Genomic DNA, 19,533 nt, shown 5'->3' with positions numbered 1-19,533 from the left:
CAGATTGGTCAAGCCAGCTGAGAAGTTGTGCAGTTTATCATTTACATCTTTTAATTGCACATTTTCTTTTACTCCTTGCCATCAAACACACCTTATGGCCATGAACATTTCTTGTTATTCCACTTAATGGATACACAAGAAGAGGGGAAGGGAAATTAATGTTCAAACTAACGATCACCTCCTCTGGGAAGTATTTGGCTTTATGGCAGATTAAGCCTATTGGGCTGCATGATGGGCATTTGCCTGCGGGGGAGGATGCACACTTTGATATAGTTTTTTTCTCTCTCTCTTTTTTTTTTTTTTTTTTTTTAGAAGTAGCACTATTATGTATTTCACAGTCATTTCTTTGTAAAATTGCTGATAATCATGCTGTATAAAATAACTGTTTTCAGTGCTTTAGCTGTTTGCAGTGTCACTTTTGCTGGAATAGCTTCTTTTGTTAGATATTTACTGTTCTGCAACCCTTTGTTGTGGTTTAACCCTGCAGGCAGCAAAACCTCACAGCCACTCCCTCACTCCATCCTTTCAGTGGGATGGGGAAGAGAATCAGAAAAAAAAAAGGAGTAAAATTTGCAGGTAGAGAGAAAGATGGTTTTACAGGACAGAAAAGGAAGGGGGGAAAATATACAAAGCAAGTGATGCCAAGGCTGTTTTGGAGCTGGGTCTCCTGAGCAGCTTTCCCTTCAGTCTTTCCCCAGTTTATCCAGTGTCCCTATTCTCCCAGGGTATGGAATGTCCCTCTGGCCAGCTCAGCTGTCCTGGCCATGCTCCCTCCCAGCTCCTGGAGCAGCTCCTCACTGCCAGAGCACAGGGAGCTCAGCACTCCTTGATGTAGGGTGAGCTCAGCTAAACAACTGAAACATCCCTGTGTTATCAGTGTCATTGTCATCCTAAATCCAAACCACAGCACTGCACCAACTACTAGGATGAAAATTAACTGTCTTTTCTAAAGCTGGATTTTTCCAGCCTCTTTTCTTTCCCAAAGTTAGAAATTCTGGTGTAACCAAATTGTTCTGTGGATTGTGTCATTGTGGGGTTCAGCTCTCACTGCTGGGATGTTAATCCTGGTGGAATCCTGCAGGGGATGTGAGTGAAGATGCAGAAGGGGTGGCTGGTGTGGATTGTCCCAACTCTGCAGCTCGTGAAGGCCACGATGCCAATTTGCACAGGACAGCAGAGTGCCCTAAGAATGGCCAGCTCTGACAAAGTGAGAAACTGGGCCAGATCCCCAGCTCGTGTCAGTTGTAGTAGCTCTGCTGAAATCCATGGAGCTGTGCCAGGCTGCACCAGCTGGGAGTCTGGCAATTGCTGGCTAAAATTAAACAAGTTAATGCACTTGACTGCTGCAGTTAAGGGGTCCTGAACCTCTGCTGCTTCGCCTCTTGAGGAGCTGCTCAGACACCTCCCTGCCTCCCACCCCACTCACACAGGGTGTGGATGTGTTTGGGGGCAGGGTGGGACAGAGCCTGTCCCTAAATACACACCTCAGAGCTGTGTTTGTGGGCGAGGATCATTCTTTGAAATTCCATTCTTCTGCTTCCTGTGTTTGTTAAATGGCTCTGCTTAGCCTGGCACTTGGAAAGAAAAGTCTGCCACTTATGGCTTTATGCTTATCCTTTCCCAGTGCACATGCACACCCTCATTTGAATCTCTCTGAGTGCACATTAGTAATGTGGGATTCTATTATTATCAGAGTTTATTATAATTAGGGCTCCTAGTTTTCTGCAATTCAGCAGGGAAAGAAGCACAGCTTAAATTTTAGTTTTAAAATTCAGGCTTCTTCCCAAAAGTGAGGCACCAAGCAAAGAAACAACACTGGAGTAGGCTTTCAAATGACCTTTCTGGTAAATCTCACATTTCTAGTGAACAAAGTAATTTGGAAGCTTTTAGAGAGCTCACCATATTCCTGCTCTGATTTTCAGATAATGGTCACCTTTCCTTTTAATCTCCCAGCATAAACAGTGATAGTGAGAACCCCTGAGCATGTAACATCACCCATGTGTTCTCCTGTAACAGAGTGGGGAAGGATGGGTTTTCCTTGGTGACACTCAGTGCAGGCCCCACTGTGACAACAAGGGGCTTGGTTTGGTGGCTTGCAGTGGCCAGAGGCTCTGATGCTGTGTGGAGGGGAAAGTGTCACTGTCATCTCTGAGCCTTTCATCTTGTGATGCTATTCTGAGTGCATCCAGCATCACTGCACCTTCCCTAAAGAAAAAACCAGGCACAACTAGCACAAGTGTCTTCCTTTCTCAGGATGGACACAGGAAGGTTTTTTCTACTCACAGACACCAAATATAATTATTATGACCTCCTCTTGTTCAAGTTTCCTCTTGGAAATCATCGCCTGAGCCAGTGATGATCTGTCTCCATGTAGTGTTTAACTTCTCCAGAATGTAAATGTTATACCTCTTCTGCAGTGCTTTCAGAGGGCTTTCCTGGTGCCATTAGCATTTTAACATTATTATTAACAACTGGATTACTCTGTACCTTTGGATGGCTTGGAAAATGAAAGTGAAATGTCAGATGCAATTAGGAGAGATGCCACCTCCTGTATTCCCCCGACTCCTTTGTTTGTCACCTTCCCATATGACCCCCACTGGGAGTAAAACCTGCAGTAGTCCTCAATGAAGTTGTCATAGATGATGCTTGAGCTGTAAGCACAGCTCTGGTGTGGTCTAGATGACTTTAAAGATCATGGAAAGCACCTAATATTTCATCCAAAATGTGAGCAGAAAAGAATTAACTCCATAGTTTTATTGGATAAGGAAAAAACAATTCTATGCTTTCGACAGCCTTCAGCTATAGCTTCAGGTACTGTGATGTTAAATAATTTAGTCTGAACTTGCCAGCATGGGGATTATTACTATTGCAGAGGCAATATTTGATGGACAATGCTGAAGGTGGTTGTTTTTTGTAGCTGCTCTTGCCCGGACAAAAGTAATTTGCTCTCAGGATCGAGGTGGCAGCTTCTGCCTTGGATGACATGAGTCCTCACCCCTCAGCCAAATCACAGGCATCCAATGTATAGCCTGGAGTGTCAGATCAGTGCCTGAAAGCTCTGCCAGAACCCCACAAGTCGGGATAGCTTCAACCATGTTGTAACTACACGGTTTTGGAACCTCCCGGGGTGAGGATCCGGAGTTTGGTACGGAGATGGATCCATCTCCTTGCACCTGAATGTCATATTCTCCTCAGAGCAAATGGATTGGCTTTTGTGTGGAGACTGTCATAAAAGCAGTAAAAACTCGTGGTTTTGGCAAGCAGAAGCTGTTTAAGAACCAAAGGAAACTGCTGAAAAACAATCATTTGAAGGAGTAAACCAGCGCTAACCTGCATGGCAAGTTTCAGCTGATGCGCTGGGAAATGGCGAAGACATTAAACTCCCCTAAGATAAGGGTTCTAATGGGAACTTCAGTGACCCTCCAGTACAGTGGGGCTTCCTTGCTGCTATAATTAGGGTTATTGCAATGAAGTCAGGCATATAAATGTTAACATTCTGCTCATTAAAACAGCTCTTTTCAGAGAATTAAGGATTCTGCATTTTACATTCATAAAGTGAATAATATAAACTTCACTTGTGGTTGCTTTGATTGTGTGTTGGAAAGAGTTAAAATTCTCTATGTAGATCACTGTAGTTTTATTATGTAAGATGACCTTAGGAACTGTCATCCCCCTTGAATTTATACAAAGAATTCAAAGTAAAGGTTTTCTAGGTTACACTTCTTTTTTCAACCCTTTGTCCTGTCAGCTCAGTCCTAGATATCTTCATCTGCCGACATGCCCAGATGTGCAATGAATGTTGATTTGAGCTGGCCCCTCAACCCCTCCCTGCTGGTGTCATTAAAACCAGGGAGGTAGCTGCTCCCCTGGCATCTTTGGCAAGGCTTGGCTTTACACTGCGGACTAAATTATTGATGAAGAGCACTTCTGTCGCAGTGTGTTTTACCCACCTTTAAATGAAACAGTGCGGATAGAGCTGTCATTGCCTCCTCACTCCCTGCAACTTCTACATGACATTTATGATGTGGTTCAGATTGCACTGAAGCAATTAATTTCCAGTAGAGCCTGCACTCAGAATGAAGTTCCCTGACAATTACCAAGGGCTGGATTTTCAGGGAGCACACCACACAGTCATTGATACAGTATACAAAAGAAAACATCACAATACGCTGCAGAGGTTTGTTGGTCTTTTTTTTTTTTTTCCCCTGAATCTGATGCTTAGTGCCTGAACACCCTTTTCACACCAATAACTTTTCTTAACAATGTGGATGAAACCTGGTGTTCAGCCCCATGTTTGGGCCTGATCCTGCTGTGTGCTGAGTGCCTCCAGATCCTGCAGCGATCGCTACGACCCAAGTTTTGCCATCTGTTGAGGAAAGCCTTACCAAAATGCCTGTCATTTTTGGTGAGAGACAGCCAACATCTTCACATCAGACATCTGTCTGCACCTGGGAGCAAAGCCTGTTTTTAATTCTGCATGCAGCCATTCAAGTGGTGCTGGTGCTGTAGGAGCTGCTCTTTTATAGCTCTCTTCTAGTTGCTGTCTGAACAAGGATGGGTTTTTTCTGGGAAGATGGTGTGCTCCTTGCCTAGGGTTTGTGTAGGATAAAGAACAGAATAGTGGGTTTTCTTTATATAGGATGTTTTCCTGATACCTAAAAGTCTTCCTAAGACCTTGATGTGAGTTCTCCACGTGAACTATCTCCCAGTCTCCCCAGTGATGAGGACTTTGTTCAGCTTTGGGATTTACAGCCTGTTTTATTGTAGAAGGGAGCGGTGACCTGAGCAGAGAACTAAACCTGCTACTTCTCTTGTCATGGAGCCACCAAGTTCCAGAGCAGCTCCCAGAGCTGGACAGCAGTAGCCATGGGTTTGTATTTTAGTTGAAGCACAGCCAGCTCAGATGACAGCGCTGTCAAACTAACACGGGGTGAGAATTTGCACTGGCACCTCTGCAGCAGGGTGATGGGCACTTTAGGAATGCACAGACAAAAATACAGACAGGATATTGATGGGTAAACTAATGTGTGGACTTGTACTTACAAGCTCAGGCTCAGAGGTGAATATTCTGACAACTGAAACGTTTTGACACAAGTTCTTATTAAGAAAATGTGTGAACCAGTTTGGATGGAATCAAAAGTGTCTTTACCCAGACCAGGAAACAATCTGCTGGAGATTTGGAAAGAGCTGTAGCTGGCCTTTCCTACAGTCCTGGTTTTCCTACAGCACCTCATGGGGTTGCAATAGCAGGAGGTGACTCTATGAAATGTGTTTTGGCCCAGGGATACTGTGGTGTGAGCGCTGAATTCAGAAGTGCATGGATTTAGGAGCCTCTCTTTAACATAGCCTTTAAAATTCTGACTGTGCTGCAGTTGCCTGGGATTTTTTTCCTAATGCATGATATTTGAATTTCCTTCGAGGAAGAGACACTGTAAATAAATCAAGTGAAGGGATTTTTTTTCCCATGACATAATTCAAAAAATCATCTCAAGAAACACTCAGTGCCTCTGCCTCCCCAACCCCAACCTGATTTAGGGTTCAGAGTGACAGAGCATCTGGAATATTCTGAGGGAGAGGCTACTTCCTTCTCCCAGCAGGGAAGCACTTCCCCTGTAGTTTGGTCTCAGTTTTGAGGTGAGCTAAATGTGTCAGTAAACAGCACTCAGAGTTGTTGGTGTGGCTACATTACTGCAATCTGCCTTCAAAAGTCTGTGTAGGATCTACCAGGGCTCTGAGGAACTGCTGTTGAAATTGCTGGAGCCAGAATAAGATCCTGTAAAAACTGAGTAAGGAATCTGGTGTGTTCTTCATACTTGAGTGAAACCTCACTTTTAATGATCTCCCCCTCATTTTGTAGTTGAGGTTAAGCACAAAGTCTTGTGGGATGCATTGCAGGATTATGTCAGGGAATGAGGGATTCTTCTACAGGAGTTTTAGAACATCCTTTAAGGAGCATTTCAAAACTCCTGTAGATATTTATGATCTCTGTGAGAAAGCCCTGGTCTTGCTGCTTGCTCTTTAAAACACTCTGGGGATGAAATGTTTCAATTAAGCCTTGATATTATTTTTTTTAGTCCCTCTTCTTTTTTTCCCCACCTTTTTTTTAAAATTTTTTTTAATAAACCAGGAATTTATCATCGTGCCTACTTCTGCAAAGCAGTATTGTAGTGCTGTAAGCCTGATACACATTTTCCATGTGAAAACTCAACCTGGCAATCCACACTGTAAAAACTCCAGTGTCTCTACTTAGCAATATAAATAAAACTGCTTTATTTACAGAGGCTTAGGAACTATGAGAGATAAGGTATAGAAGGAAGGAATCACCAAGAGTGTGAAGAAATAGCATAACAGCTCCAGATTTTTCAATGGAACAGGTTAAATTCCTCTGTGAGTGAAAGTTAATATATTTAAATACACGTGGGCAAATTCCCTTGTCTCCTGGAGAGTTAGGATACGACTCTGTGCTCTGTGGCAGCACTTTTCTGCTGGTGCTGCAAATGTGCTTTGTACCCATGTTAAAGGATGCTGCTCCAAAGCAGAGAATTAGACCTCGGCATGGAAAATAGGGAGATGATGCAAAGCAATTTGAGTAGGAAATCCTGGGACATTAGTGATGCTCCAAGTGCAGATTTTAATATGGATTTAACTGCAGAGCTGCTACTGAGGCCTCAGTAATGTTATTTTAAGGTTAATTTGGAAGGCTCGTTCGAGGTTTTGGCTGCCTAACAGCCACTGTCATTAGTGAGAGTCGCATGGTTGAGTTCCTGCCCTGGAAATCTCCCTCTCTCCAGTTGTTTATGTACATAGAAATAAATGAGCAAATAGACCATTCTTTGAGGAGACAATTTGGTGTATAATAACACATTAATGTTTTAATCCAGTCATCTGTACTCCCACAAGGCAGGCAAAGGAGCCTCAGATCTGAGTTCTGAACCTTTTCTTAATGACAGATTTCTTTGGTCAGAAGCAAGTCAAGCTCTCCCTTTGTCATCCTGGCTTATTTTTCAGTCTTGCTGTCTTTCCACAAGACAGCAGTGAGAGATTGCTATGAAACTAATTAATGTCTGACAGACAGATCGAAGCAAATATCCAAAGGATTCAGACTACAGTTCATTCCCCTTTACAAAGCAGAATACCACGAGGCAAGAAACATATAGATGACATTATTATACTAACAAATAGCTGAGGGAATTTTCTTGCTCATTTTATCCAAATTAGACGATTTAAGACAATTATGGTTAAACTCCCCTCCCAGATTGCAGCTCAGTTACCTTGATGTGTTGGTGGCTGGAAAGAGATCCATGTGAAATATTACCTGGGAGGGAAGCTGTGTGCTTTAGTGGACCTCTATTGTCTCCCAGACTGCAACCACAAGGGAGAAATAAGGGTCATGTGTCATATATGCATAGCCAAAGTATAGAAGATTTATGGCTTAGTGAATATGTAGATATGCTGGTGTTCTTGACCAAGCTGTGGAAGCTGTCCTTGACTATGTCTGAGGTTTTGCTGTTACAAAAAAAAATACTTCAAAGCAAGAAAGAGACAAACAATTACACACACGGAGTCTTGGAACACTTGGGCAGTGTTCTCTGCAATCACAAAAATAATGACTGCTCATCCTGGTCTCTTGGGGGGGAAATTTCCATATTTTTGCTTTCGAGGCACTTTCAAAGCCATTTACTGCCATAATTCATACACCGCTGGATTAAGAACCATATGCCTCTTAAAATCAGCAAGAGGCTACGTAGAGGATTTGCTGATTTAAGGAAAAGGCAAAAATAAAAATAAAATAGGCAGATTGAGACCTACTTTTACTTCAAAGGGTATCATCACACCAGTTTGGCAGTCCACTCATTAAGAAATAGTTCCTGATTAATTGGATGGAGGGACAACAAAAAATCTCAAACCACAGCGTGTTGTCCTTTCTGTTGGTCAGCAGTTACCTGTAATTGTTGGCAGTTCATCCAACCCAAGCTGTATCCAGGGGATTAAGCAGTGCTGGTGGATCAGGAGGGGAACATTTCATCTGCAAAACAGAAATCAGGGAAGCTCCTGTGGCACCAGCTCTGAGGGATCACAGTCTGCCACATTAGATCACAGCACGATGCAAACTCACTGCACTTCTCAGAAGAACATGCATGGATTTCCCTGCTTTGAAGCAAAATACCTCCAAATTCTACAATTCCTAATCTTTTCTGCAATGGGAGATGGAAAGAAAATCTATTTTTACTTCATCTTCATGATGGCTTTTTCTATTTACAACCCAGTTGCCCAATGATAACGCCATTCCCTGTGAACAGTATGACATTAAAATAAAATCAATGCTGAGAACACAGGTACAGATGCAGTATTTGTCTCTTCTTGGCTAAACTGTAGCTAATAACTTTTCCTAAACTTGTTGCTGATTTCTTCTGTTGCAATTTTTTTTGGGGGGGGTAGTTTATTTGCTACACCCCAGCACTCTTAAGAACAGATTTGCTTCTGCTTAAACAAAAGGCTTCTTGAACCAAAGTAGAATCTAATGTTTGACACATTTTTTCCTGGAAAAGATCAGGAGGGCTGCATACAGAAAAATTTAAAGTCACCTTCTTCTTCCCTTTGTGGTGATTTTCCTGTCTGTGGTAGGGAAAAGGGAAATAGGAAGACATGATGGGATTCATGCTAATGCTGGTTGTGTCACTCCAGTAAGGACCTTCTCCAGTCCACTGTTGGTTTCTGAGACAGCACAGTGACTTGTTTAACTGAGTATTTTGTAGAGAGAACCTTGTTTATGTCCCTCTTTAGTTTTAGTGCCTGGATAGCAGCTCTTGGGGAACATCTGTGAGGAGCTGCATTGATTTCCCATTTCTCAGAAGGCCCCACCTGGAGCCTTCCAGCCTTTCATTCCATCCAGCAATTTGGGAAAGATTTGAAGCAGTAGGACACAGTTTAGAGGAGAGCAGGGAGGATAAATCAGAAGCCCAGAAAATGTGGCCCACAAAGATTAAAGGAAATGGGTTACTGAGCCTAAGGCACTGATGTCTGGGAGCAAGACTGTTCTTTTCAGAGAGATAAATTTCCCTGTCTCTGCTGGACAAAGCAAGGGACTGACAGTAGCAGGAGCCAGGCTGGATTTTAAAAAAGCCTTCCTGGTCAGGGAGGTTATAGCAGCACTGGAGCAGGTGGCTGGAGTCCTGCCTGGAAGCAGGTACAGCAACATCTGGTAGAAAGAATGTAATTTGCTTTCAAAGGAAAAATGACCTTTAAATCTCAGGGTCTTTCCCCACAGTGTGATTCTGGATCTCTCCATGCAGGTCCTGAAACTGCTGTTGTTACAGTATATTATAGCATTCCTGCTAGAAGAGCATAGAAATGAAGGATTTCCTACTTCCCTTCCTTTTCCTGGAAAGATGCTGTCCATCAGAATTGGTTGGAGTAAAGGCTATTTGCTTTCTGAAATTTTTGTAGAGGCCAACAGGTTTAAAAGCATCTAGAAAAGAGATTTTTTTTTTTCTCATTTTTTATCATTCATTTCTCTTTTTGAGGTCTTAAAAGCTTAAAAGAAACCTGGCCTAAAACTCCATGTTCCCATCCCTTTGGAGAGGTATATCTGAGGATATTGACTGAACAAGCCCCCCAAACACAAGCCTTGGAATTCACTTTTTGCTCCTTTTTGAAAGAGCAAACAATCACGTCTGCAATAACGTAAATTTTGCTTTCATTATGACTGTACTCCCGCGAGCTAATTACATTTCAGACACAAAGCCTGTCAACTTTCCTGCTCTGTGGTGATAAAGGAACCTGCTGGGTAAAATAGCCACCACTCATGTGTTATTTCAGGAAATATCTAGCCAACTGTGGGAGACAGGCCTTGTTTTTGTGTTGAAGTAAAGAAACAAAACAGGAAAACTCCAGTAGTTATAGCAAATGTAAGTGGCCATAATGATCAATATGATTGGCCAACATAGTTGAAAATTAATCACAGTCTTTGTTTAAGGAACCTGTCTGGTTTTGCCTTGCATGTTCTTTTTTGTATTTATTGAGAATACCAACTGAAATTGAGACCCTTTCCTCTGGGATTTAAGGCTGCGAATTTTCCTTTGCAGCCAGGGTGGGCTGGAGCTGTTCCAGAGCTGTGCAAGAGTGGCTTAATTTCCTCCCAGCTGATGTCCTAGAGGTTATCACCCTAACCAGCTTAAACAGCTGTCCAAGGAGAACAAGAACATTCCAGCAGTCCTTCTGCAATTCAGCGCTCACCCAGCCACTCACTTTTGAGATCTGTTTTAACTAAACCGTCTGATATTCTTTCCTCTCCTTTTTTTTTTTTTCCAGCTAAGCAAGTAAGAGCATTCCCAGCTTTGGATTTGCCAGCTGAAATGTGAAGGTGACATGGAGCAGAGGGGTGATGAACAGCCCAACAAAGCAGGGGTGAAGGCAGCATCTTTCCCTGCATGGCCCTTCCCATAATAGGCTTCTGGGAGAAGATAAAGGCTCTTGCAGAGGTAGGTTTAGGGGCCCAGCTGACAGGTGCTGGCTTGTTTAGCTGCTGTGCCTTGATTGCATTTGATTGTGTGCCCATGACCTGAGCAGATTCCAGGAAGGAGGCACATTCTGCTCATGGCAGATTCCTGGTGTGGAACATCAGGGCTTTGGGGTGGAGCTTGGCCTGGCTGCAGCACTCAGGGTGACAAGGGAACTCCAGGGAGTGGGAAGGAGGATTTAAGGGGAGCTGGCACTTCCCTGGGCTGTGGGACAGGACAGGACATTCTGTTCTTTTGGTTGCTGTTGGTGTGGAGCTGTAATTTGGAGCTGGTGCTCACCTCCAAGGCATTATAGCTTCTGGCTGACTCCACACCTGGCCGGGGACTGGGGAGCTACAGGGGTTGTCTGAAATGGAGGGACAGATGGGAGGAGAGGGGGATGAATTCTTGTTTAGCTGCCCTCAGTAGGTGAACAGCAGATGCTGAGGAAGAAGCCCTTTCCATCAAGAAGCTGATGTGTCACCCTTTGTGAGCAGCTGTGACCCCACAAGTTATTAAACATCACAGCATTCTCGTTCAGTTTAGCAGCACTAAGGGTGGTACAAGATCAGGGAAGTCCCTGATGCTCTGATTATTTAACTTAAACCCTTGTTGGTAGTTTCAAACCTCCTGCAGATTTTATCATGCTGTTCACAACCTCATGTCCATTGAGTGCAGCTTCATGAAATCCTCAAAGCCTGTGCACAGCCGGTGTCCCCCAAAAGATCTCAGAGTCACATGGAAATCTTGGGCTCCTGCAAGGCTTTTTCCATGGGGAATGGTCACCCTCAAAGGTCCCCATTGCATTGACAGGAGCATCCTCGTGGGTACTTGTCAGAAATATCCCCTGGATCCCATGAATCAGAGTTTTTGGGACATCTCTGCTTTGCTGTGCCTTCTTCAGTGGAACACCACTCCTTTATCCTGGGCAGAATCTGTACCAAAGGACTGAGGAGGTAGGACTGTGAAATCAGGTTTTATTCTGCTTCTAAATGCCACAAATGCTCCCTTTATTTATGAAATTAGTCTAAAAGCTTAGGTCAATATGCAAGTATCCTGTTAAGTAGAGCTTGATTTAACATTTCTTTCATTAAATAGTTGTTCTGAACATATTTGGTATTTTGAGAGACAATGGGGAGGACACAGTGGCCTAAAAATGCCCTAATAGTGCAAAGTCATTTTTCCATACATTTTCATGAGTATTTTTGATTATGCATTGCACACATTCTAAATACATAATTACATGCTGTCTTGACCAATTGAGTAAATAATACATTAAAAAAAAAAAAGAATATTTAACAAATGGAGTGCAATGGCTTCAATGTGGGGAACATAACATAGGTTTAAAAAACCTGCCTAATTATGCACTTAACCAAGACATGAGGACACTTCCTCTAGAGCCACTCTGGCCTGTCAAGTAAATAATATGCATTTTACAAAACCAACTAATTATGGATTTACCCATGGGACTGTAAAAGATCTGAAGACGCAGGTAAGTAATATGCACTTTATAGCTAACCAGGCATGGGGAATTTAATTTAATTAAAAATCTGTTAGGTTAAAAAAAGAAGGTAAATAATGCCAATAATCTCTACAAAGCCAGGACATTCAACTTAAGTTACCTCCTGTAGCATCTTGATAAAGTCAATGCACCTGTGCAAAATTGCAAAGAGTGGGATTCATGTGGGGACAGCAATTTTTGTTAAATGAGATCTTAGTGCTTTCCTAAAGTTCTCCATGATTCTTCTGGCATCAGGAATGGCAGCTCAGGGCTTCTCTTTGGGATTCCATTGTGGAGTCAGCAACATCTGCCTTTGCTCACACTTTTCTATTTTCCCCAGAGATTTTTGTATGAGATTGACCACATGCCTCACTAGAGAAAAAAGGAAAAAGAATGGAAAAGTGGGTTCATATTTGTTTTTATTAGTATTCATTTCTCAGGGTGCTGGAGGAGTTTTTTTAATCTGTTTAGGGGGCTTCAAAGATGACTTGTTTTAAGCTGAGCCACCAGAAAAGAAACACTAAGGCTTGAATGCTGTGTCATGTGTCTCTCTTGGAAATAGGTTAGAAAAAAAAGGGCAAAAGGTGCCATCGAGACTTTTAAAGAGTTTTGAAGGAGAAAAACATTCTGAGCTTAATCCTGCCAAGTCCCAAGAACACTGTGTGCACCTGAGTGTGTCACTAATCCTCTGCACGCGACTGCACAGAAACTGCTGCCCTAGGAAGAGTGAGGTTTGAGCAGGCTCCCTTACAAGTTATCAAAGCAGGTGAAATTGCAGTTAGGAGTGTTAATTAGGGTAAATGAGCAGTGCAAGTGTTTGTATGTGCATGCACACACACTTAGAGGTACTAAGCCAGGGATTTCTTCACTGAAGGCTTTACCAGGTGAGGCTGAAAGGCTGCAGCCAGCCCATTTCCTTAGGAAACAGTCCCTCAGCAAAAAAGCACTAAAGAGTTAATGGTGACCCATCCTGACTATTGCTCAAACAACACACAAAGCAGTTTTTGCTTGTTTGTTTAGCATTCCTCTTTTTCTCCTAACATCTGAAAAACAATGTTGGGACAGCTAAAATACCCCTCAGATTGCTGGGTGATACACAAATACATTGTGTGAGATTCCCCCCCAGTTTAATACTCCAAAGTTGTGTTCTGAATATGAATTCCCGCCAGCCATTGAGATCACAAGTATGAAATCTGAAACTGCTGCTTCTATGATGATAAAGGGACATGCTCTTTAAAGGAACCCAGTTTTGCTGCAAGCAATGAACATGGCATGTGGAAAAAGACCTAGATTTGAAGTAGAGTTTGAAATGCTGCAGGGGTTCCATTACATCCTCCTAACACTCTTCTCCCTTGGTCACATAAAGGATTTTTTTAGTTGTTTGTGTGTTTACTTTGAGAACTGTACATTGGAAAACTTCTATTAACCCTTTTCTCCTTGGTTCTCTTTTTTCCCTCACCTTTCCCCACCACCCACTCCCCAGCACTTATGGAATACAGTGGTTCTGTTTGGGATCTGAAGAGCTCTGTTGTTTAGCCACAAACCCATCTTTTCCAGCTTTCTCTCTTTCCTATAAAATACATCATTCTTTTTTAAAATGCAAAGTGGAGTTGTGGTGTTTGATTACCTACTGAAACCAGATCAGAAATTTATTATTAGGAAATCAAGTGTCATGCTAGGAGAGACTGGAGCACAGTCAAATTAACAACCTGGTATTTTAACTATGTTATGGTCTCAGCATTCTGCTTATGTTTCATACAAAAAACCCTCAAAAAAATAATAATAAAAAAAAAAAAGTCCAAACCCACAATTGCTGTTTATTGCTTAGAAATAGCTGCTTTTGCTTCACATACTTGAGAAAGCAGAGGAATGAAATCAGCTCGTGGCAAGCTGTGAAGGTTTCAGGACCAAACACTGCAAACAAAACTCACCTGGAGCTTTTGAGGAGTGAAAGATCAAGACTGAAGCGAACAATTTCTTGCCAGCAATTGCCTTGACCGTTGGGTCAGCATTGGAAAAATAATATTCTAATCTTTACATTAACTTCAGCAGTTTCCTTTGTGCCAATTGCTCCTATTGTGGCTGTGCTCAGCTAAGCTGGCATGACGGGAGCTCTGCTACTGGACTGCTTCAGAGGAGACTTGCTCGAGTTCTCAAGCAAGGTGAATAGGACTTGAGGAATCTGACAAAAATGTTTTATCTGAGCTGTTCTCTTAATTAAATTAGTCCCATTCCAATAGCCAGCTGAATAGTGATGTCAAGGAGGAGACAGCCACCTTACAAAACCTCTCCTGTAAAACTTACTGTATTTTTAGATTTCTTGGATTCTTTCAGTGCCATCTGTAGCTCACACATCACATTCTTCACCATGCCATTACCTTCCAGAAGTAGATGAAAAATCAGAGATTATTTTATCTAGGCCAGAAAGGGAATAGGCTGAGAAAACTCCTTTTGTGAAAGGACGAATCAAGCCATGGCACAACATTAGGGAACACGGGGCTCATTAATTTAGATATTCTTCTCATATTCACGGTTTAGTAGCAGCATGTCAGGATCACAGAGCAACCAGTGCTGATGTTATTACTGCCTTTAAAAAATTCTTGCCTCAAGTCCAGGCAGTTTAAGAAACATTTTTGGTTCTCTGATGGTCAAATCCTGCTCCCTCTGCCTGTTGGGAAGCTGTTCAAGGAGTGCTACATTTTGCTCCTTAAGACACACATTAGGATGTTTCATAGGTCTGAGGGAAAAAAAAAAAAAAAAAAAAAGGTTTTGTTTTATTTTTTCCCCCTAAGATTTCTTCCAATAATTCTGAGGGCATTGGAATAGAATGTGTGTGGGATTGTGGTGCAGCAGGGGGAGAGCTGTGCGTGCTGGGGCTGTTCCATAGAGTGTGAGTGCCCTCTGCTGCACAGCCCGCAGAGCTCCTGGGCTCTGCACAAAGCACAGCTGCAGGAAAAGCTGCTCCCTCCTCGTGCACTGCCATACATGCACCAGAACCTTGCAGGGAACTCCAAACTCACAGTCACTGGTGCCATCACTCAGTGGAATTTACTGCATCAACTGTAAATATCAGAATATTTATTTAAATATCAGTCATTTGTAACAAGCTGGGTGAATAAATCCACCATCTATATGTGAATAAAGTGAAATGCTTTGAAGTACTTAAAAGTAAATTTTAATATATTCCCTTAGTGCTCAGGTCATTTATGGTCATAGTTCCTAAATCATTTATTCAGAACAGAATTTAAAGAAAAAAAAATCTAAGTTCTTCAGGTGGAGCTTCTATAAAATCTAGCAAATCAATTTTAAATAAAGTATTTTAGCTATTAAGTATTCATATTATTTTGTGCTTCTCCATATAACTTATACTGACAGCAGCTTTTACAGAATACTAATATTCTCTCACACACATTGCATATCTAAAGCTACTAATTACAAATCACATTTTACACAGGCTTTGAAAAGGAAGCTCCAATACTTTGTAGAATATTCTTTTAAATAGCCTAGTACAATATTAAATAATCATTAGACAAAGATTATTATAAAATCAGGCTGCCAAATTACTGACTTTGTGTTTTCTGCAGCTCTAATCTTTTATTTCTTCCTCAAGCAAACCTCCAACTGATTTGAAAAATGCAAAATTTAGGTCTATGGCAGAAAAGAACATCCCTAAGATGTAGCTGGGGATGGTATTTCAGTATTATCCAGAAATTGGGTGCAGATTATATTTTGGGAACCTGCAACTGGGAGACTTTGCCAAGTGGTCCAAGGGCATCAGCAGGATGTGAAGTGCCTTCAGCTACACTTGAAATATCAGCTGGAAACAGCTTTGAAGTGCATTCCAGCTTTACAATAAACAGCATTTTGGATAAAGGACAGTTCTTCACCTCTGGGGCTGCTGCTCCTGAGGGATCCATGGGAAAGTGCAGCCTCTGTTCCTCATGGTCACATCTTCTGAGTCATTCAAAATGCCTCCACTTTTTAAATTGTCCCAAGTTCAGCATTATTCTGGACAGAGCTTTAAGCAATTTGAAACATCCCTATGAAATTAATGCAGTGGGAAATTAATTTAATTATAATGTAACCCCACAGAAGTTATTTTGGACGTACTGGAGAATGAGTAGTGCAGGTGGCACAATCCATCTGTGCCTCCTGACACCTCAGTCCAAGCACGTGCTTGTTCTGCTGGCTCAGATCTGTATTTTCTGGTGCTGCCCACAGTGATGTAAATCTCAACTAATTTAGGAGTGGCCACACAAGAAATGTGTGTTGCAAAGCTCTGCAAATCAGCACTGCAGGGCTTTGACAAAGCTGTGGGTGGTAAATTCCCACACAGATATATCTTCCCTGGATCTTCTCCTGCTCCCTGCCATTGTTCTATTGCTTCCACAAGGATTGAAACTCACCTCAAATCTTGCAGATAAATCAAATTCATAACCTGAAGTGGGTATGCAATTCCATGGAGAGCAAGGCTGACAAAGGCAGTGAGGCTATTGTAAATACAATTGTGAGGCAGCCACGAGCCCAGGGCTTTCCTGGAATGTTCTGCTGCTGCAGATTGTGCCCTGGTACAGGCAGGAGCTCCAGAGCCACAGGAGATGCTGGGCTGATGAGACTCTCCTAGCACTGTTTGCTTCCTGCAATTCCTCAGAGCCTGCAAGCAAAGGTGCCAGTCTGTGGAAGAAACTTGGATGAATGAATAATGTCCAGTCCAGGTGTGTGCTGAGAACTGGCTGAGAACAGGAAATGCTGGCATCTTGGGTGGGTAATAAAGGCATGGCAGAGGAATTTGAATTTCAGTTCTATCCCTGGTGATTTCATAATGCAAGTGAATCCTGTGTTTGGATAGCAGATCCTTAGAACAGAACTCTTACTCACTTGAATTTCAAGAGCAAAACTTAAAACCAAAATAGTTTCTTGTGTGCTGGGGTTTGGCCCTTTGTCTGAAATAGCTTTGTCTGGATCCAGGCTCTATTTAATAACCCTGACTTTGTTATAAACACTGTATTTTCTGTGTAAGAGCATCTCTACAGGTGCTCATGGGTGATCAGGGCTCCCAAGAGGCTCCATTTTCCTGTGCCATGAGTCACAGAGTGACCTGGCTGTGTTTAAACCCTGTCCTCTGCACATCTGCCATGCCTCCTCACACCTCCTTTTTGGCTGGGAAGGCTGGGGAGTGGCTCAGGAGAGCTCCTGGCAGAGGGAAATACCAGAGGTATTTTCTAGCAGTGTATCTTGCTGGGTACCACACAGTTCTCTAAACATTTCATGGTGGATCTCTCATATGAGGTGTCTGACACTGATTTACAGCTGGGAGAGTAAAGCAAAAAAAAAAAAACCAGCTTAAGCTGAGCCTCAAAATGAGAAATAGTTACCAAATTTGTTGCTTTTTTGATGCCTCACTCATAAAACTAAGGAGGTGGCAGACTACTGCTGGTGTTTTCCTTAAAGCTAGAGTTCTCTTTTTATTTCCCTCTAGGAAAATGGAGTTTGAGCAGTCAGGATATATAGTCTTGTAACTCTGTAAAATTGTAGCTTTATTGACTTTGTGCATGTTGTTATAAGAAGAATTGAGGTGATTCTGTGCAGGTACTGGGATGAAATCTGTAGCTCTGCAGGAGCAGCTACACTGCTCTGAAGAAGTTCATGTGGCACAGGGCAAGTGTTTGCTAGAATGCTTTCAAAAAGTAACATCAAGCCAGAAATGAGGTGCAAATTCTGGTTCATGTGCTCTGTCTTTCCTGTTTTGTGCACAAGGTGCAGCTTCAGTAAGTCCATCTGCATTGCTCCTCTCTGAATTTCTTCCTGGCAAAGGGCAAATCCAGAAAATTCATTTCCCAGGCTCTTTAGCAGCTGTTTCCCTCCATCAAATATTTCCAGGTTATATCCAAGTGGGATGGCCCCATCCCAATCCAGTCATGCCTGCTCCCTTTCCCTGGATGGAATAGAGTTTTCTATTTTATTTTTTTTTAACTCTTTTCCAGCACAGGGAGATTGTTTGATGTGGTCTTCTCCATCTTGAGGTTCCTTCTAAAAATCTCAGCCTGGGTTGCTGAGCAGCTCTTGCCCTTTGCTGTGGATGTTTTTAATAGCTCTGATGGAGAGGATGCTTCTGCAGAATTAGAAGCAATCTTGGCCACTGTGGAGCCCCACAAGTCAATAAGGTTTATTTGCTCCAGCAGTCACACAGAATATTTTTGGCTGTTTTAAGCTCCCCCCAATTCTAGGCTAACAATGTAAATTTGTGAGGATAACTGTATATTAATTTCATATGCAGGTCTCTTTATTGAGAGGAAATATCAGAAATTAAACCTTACAAGTATGCAGAAGCAATTATAAAATGAGTAGATTATAGTGGTAATACTGTAAATGGAAATTCACTGAAATGTCAAAGTACTTGCCATAAAATGTAGCAATAATATGATACTAAACACAATACAGAGAGCTTTCAAATATTAATACCTTTATTATTTTCTCTATTAATACTGATAAAGTTCAAACAATCATCACCAAGCTGATCAGGGGAATAATAATATCATTACCATCATCTGCTGGAGGGAGCTGTAATGGGGCTGTCATTGTGTCCTGCTGGAAGATCACTTAGGAACCGAGTTGGATCCTGACATAAATCCCTGGAGGTGACTGACAGGACATTACCAGCTCAGAGGATAATTGTAAACTTGCATGCTAATGGCCCAGGCTTGTGAAGATACCAATCGTTGACAAAACTGGGAACAAATAGTAAATTAATTTTTCAGCTTGCTTGGCACTGTCTGCTCAGGAGAAAAGTTCTTTGTATTCCAAGGCTTAGTGAGCTTCACTTGCTATTTATTCCATTATTTCTTTTATAGTGATCTGTACATAATTCAGCTCTCATGGCTGGTTTATTTAATGACCTAATCATCAGGCAGCTCCTGCAGTTTTAGAAGGATGGATATCCCTTTTCCTGCAGAGATTCCTGCTTTGCAGAGGAGATTTCTGAGCTGCTCAGAACAGGAGACCTCTGGCAGAGGGCAGTTCAGTGCATACCTTTAATATCTCCTAACTTCTGTAGCCTCTGCTCCATCCCAGTGAGGGAGAGATCAAATCCTGGCTATGTCCACACAGATTTTTGCCCTCACTGCCACATTTTTTACAAGTGATGGAGTACTCTTCATTGCATGGTGTTGCTGGTCATGGACTTCACAGGTACATTTTAAAAGTTATTTTTGTGTTAGAAACAACAACAACAAGAAAAAAAGTAATTGCAGAAGAGCAGCCTGAGCATTTAATTATAATGCTGAATATTAATTAATAAAAAACATCAAAAATAAGTTGCTGGCTGCTGTATAATTAGGTATCTACACCCATCAGATCAAAGTATGTAAATGAACTACATTCTAATAAGCCCCACTGTTTAGCTGAAGAATGGTAATGAATCTTATTTGCCTGCCTTAACTTAGCCAAAGCCACTAACTATGTGATTTTCTTCTCTTTGTACATTTTTTTGAGTTGGTACAAAAAACGAGATAATCAATAATGGTGGATAGTCTC

The sequence above is a fragment of the Catharus ustulatus genome, chromosome 3, assembly GCF_009819885.2.
Source record: "Catharus ustulatus isolate bCatUst1 chromosome 3, bCatUst1.pri.v2, whole genome shotgun sequence".
NCBI classification, from domain to species: Eukaryota; Metazoa; Chordata; class Aves; order Passeriformes; family Turdidae; genus Catharus; species Catharus ustulatus.
Note: the sequence above shows the minus strand (reverse complement) of the source record.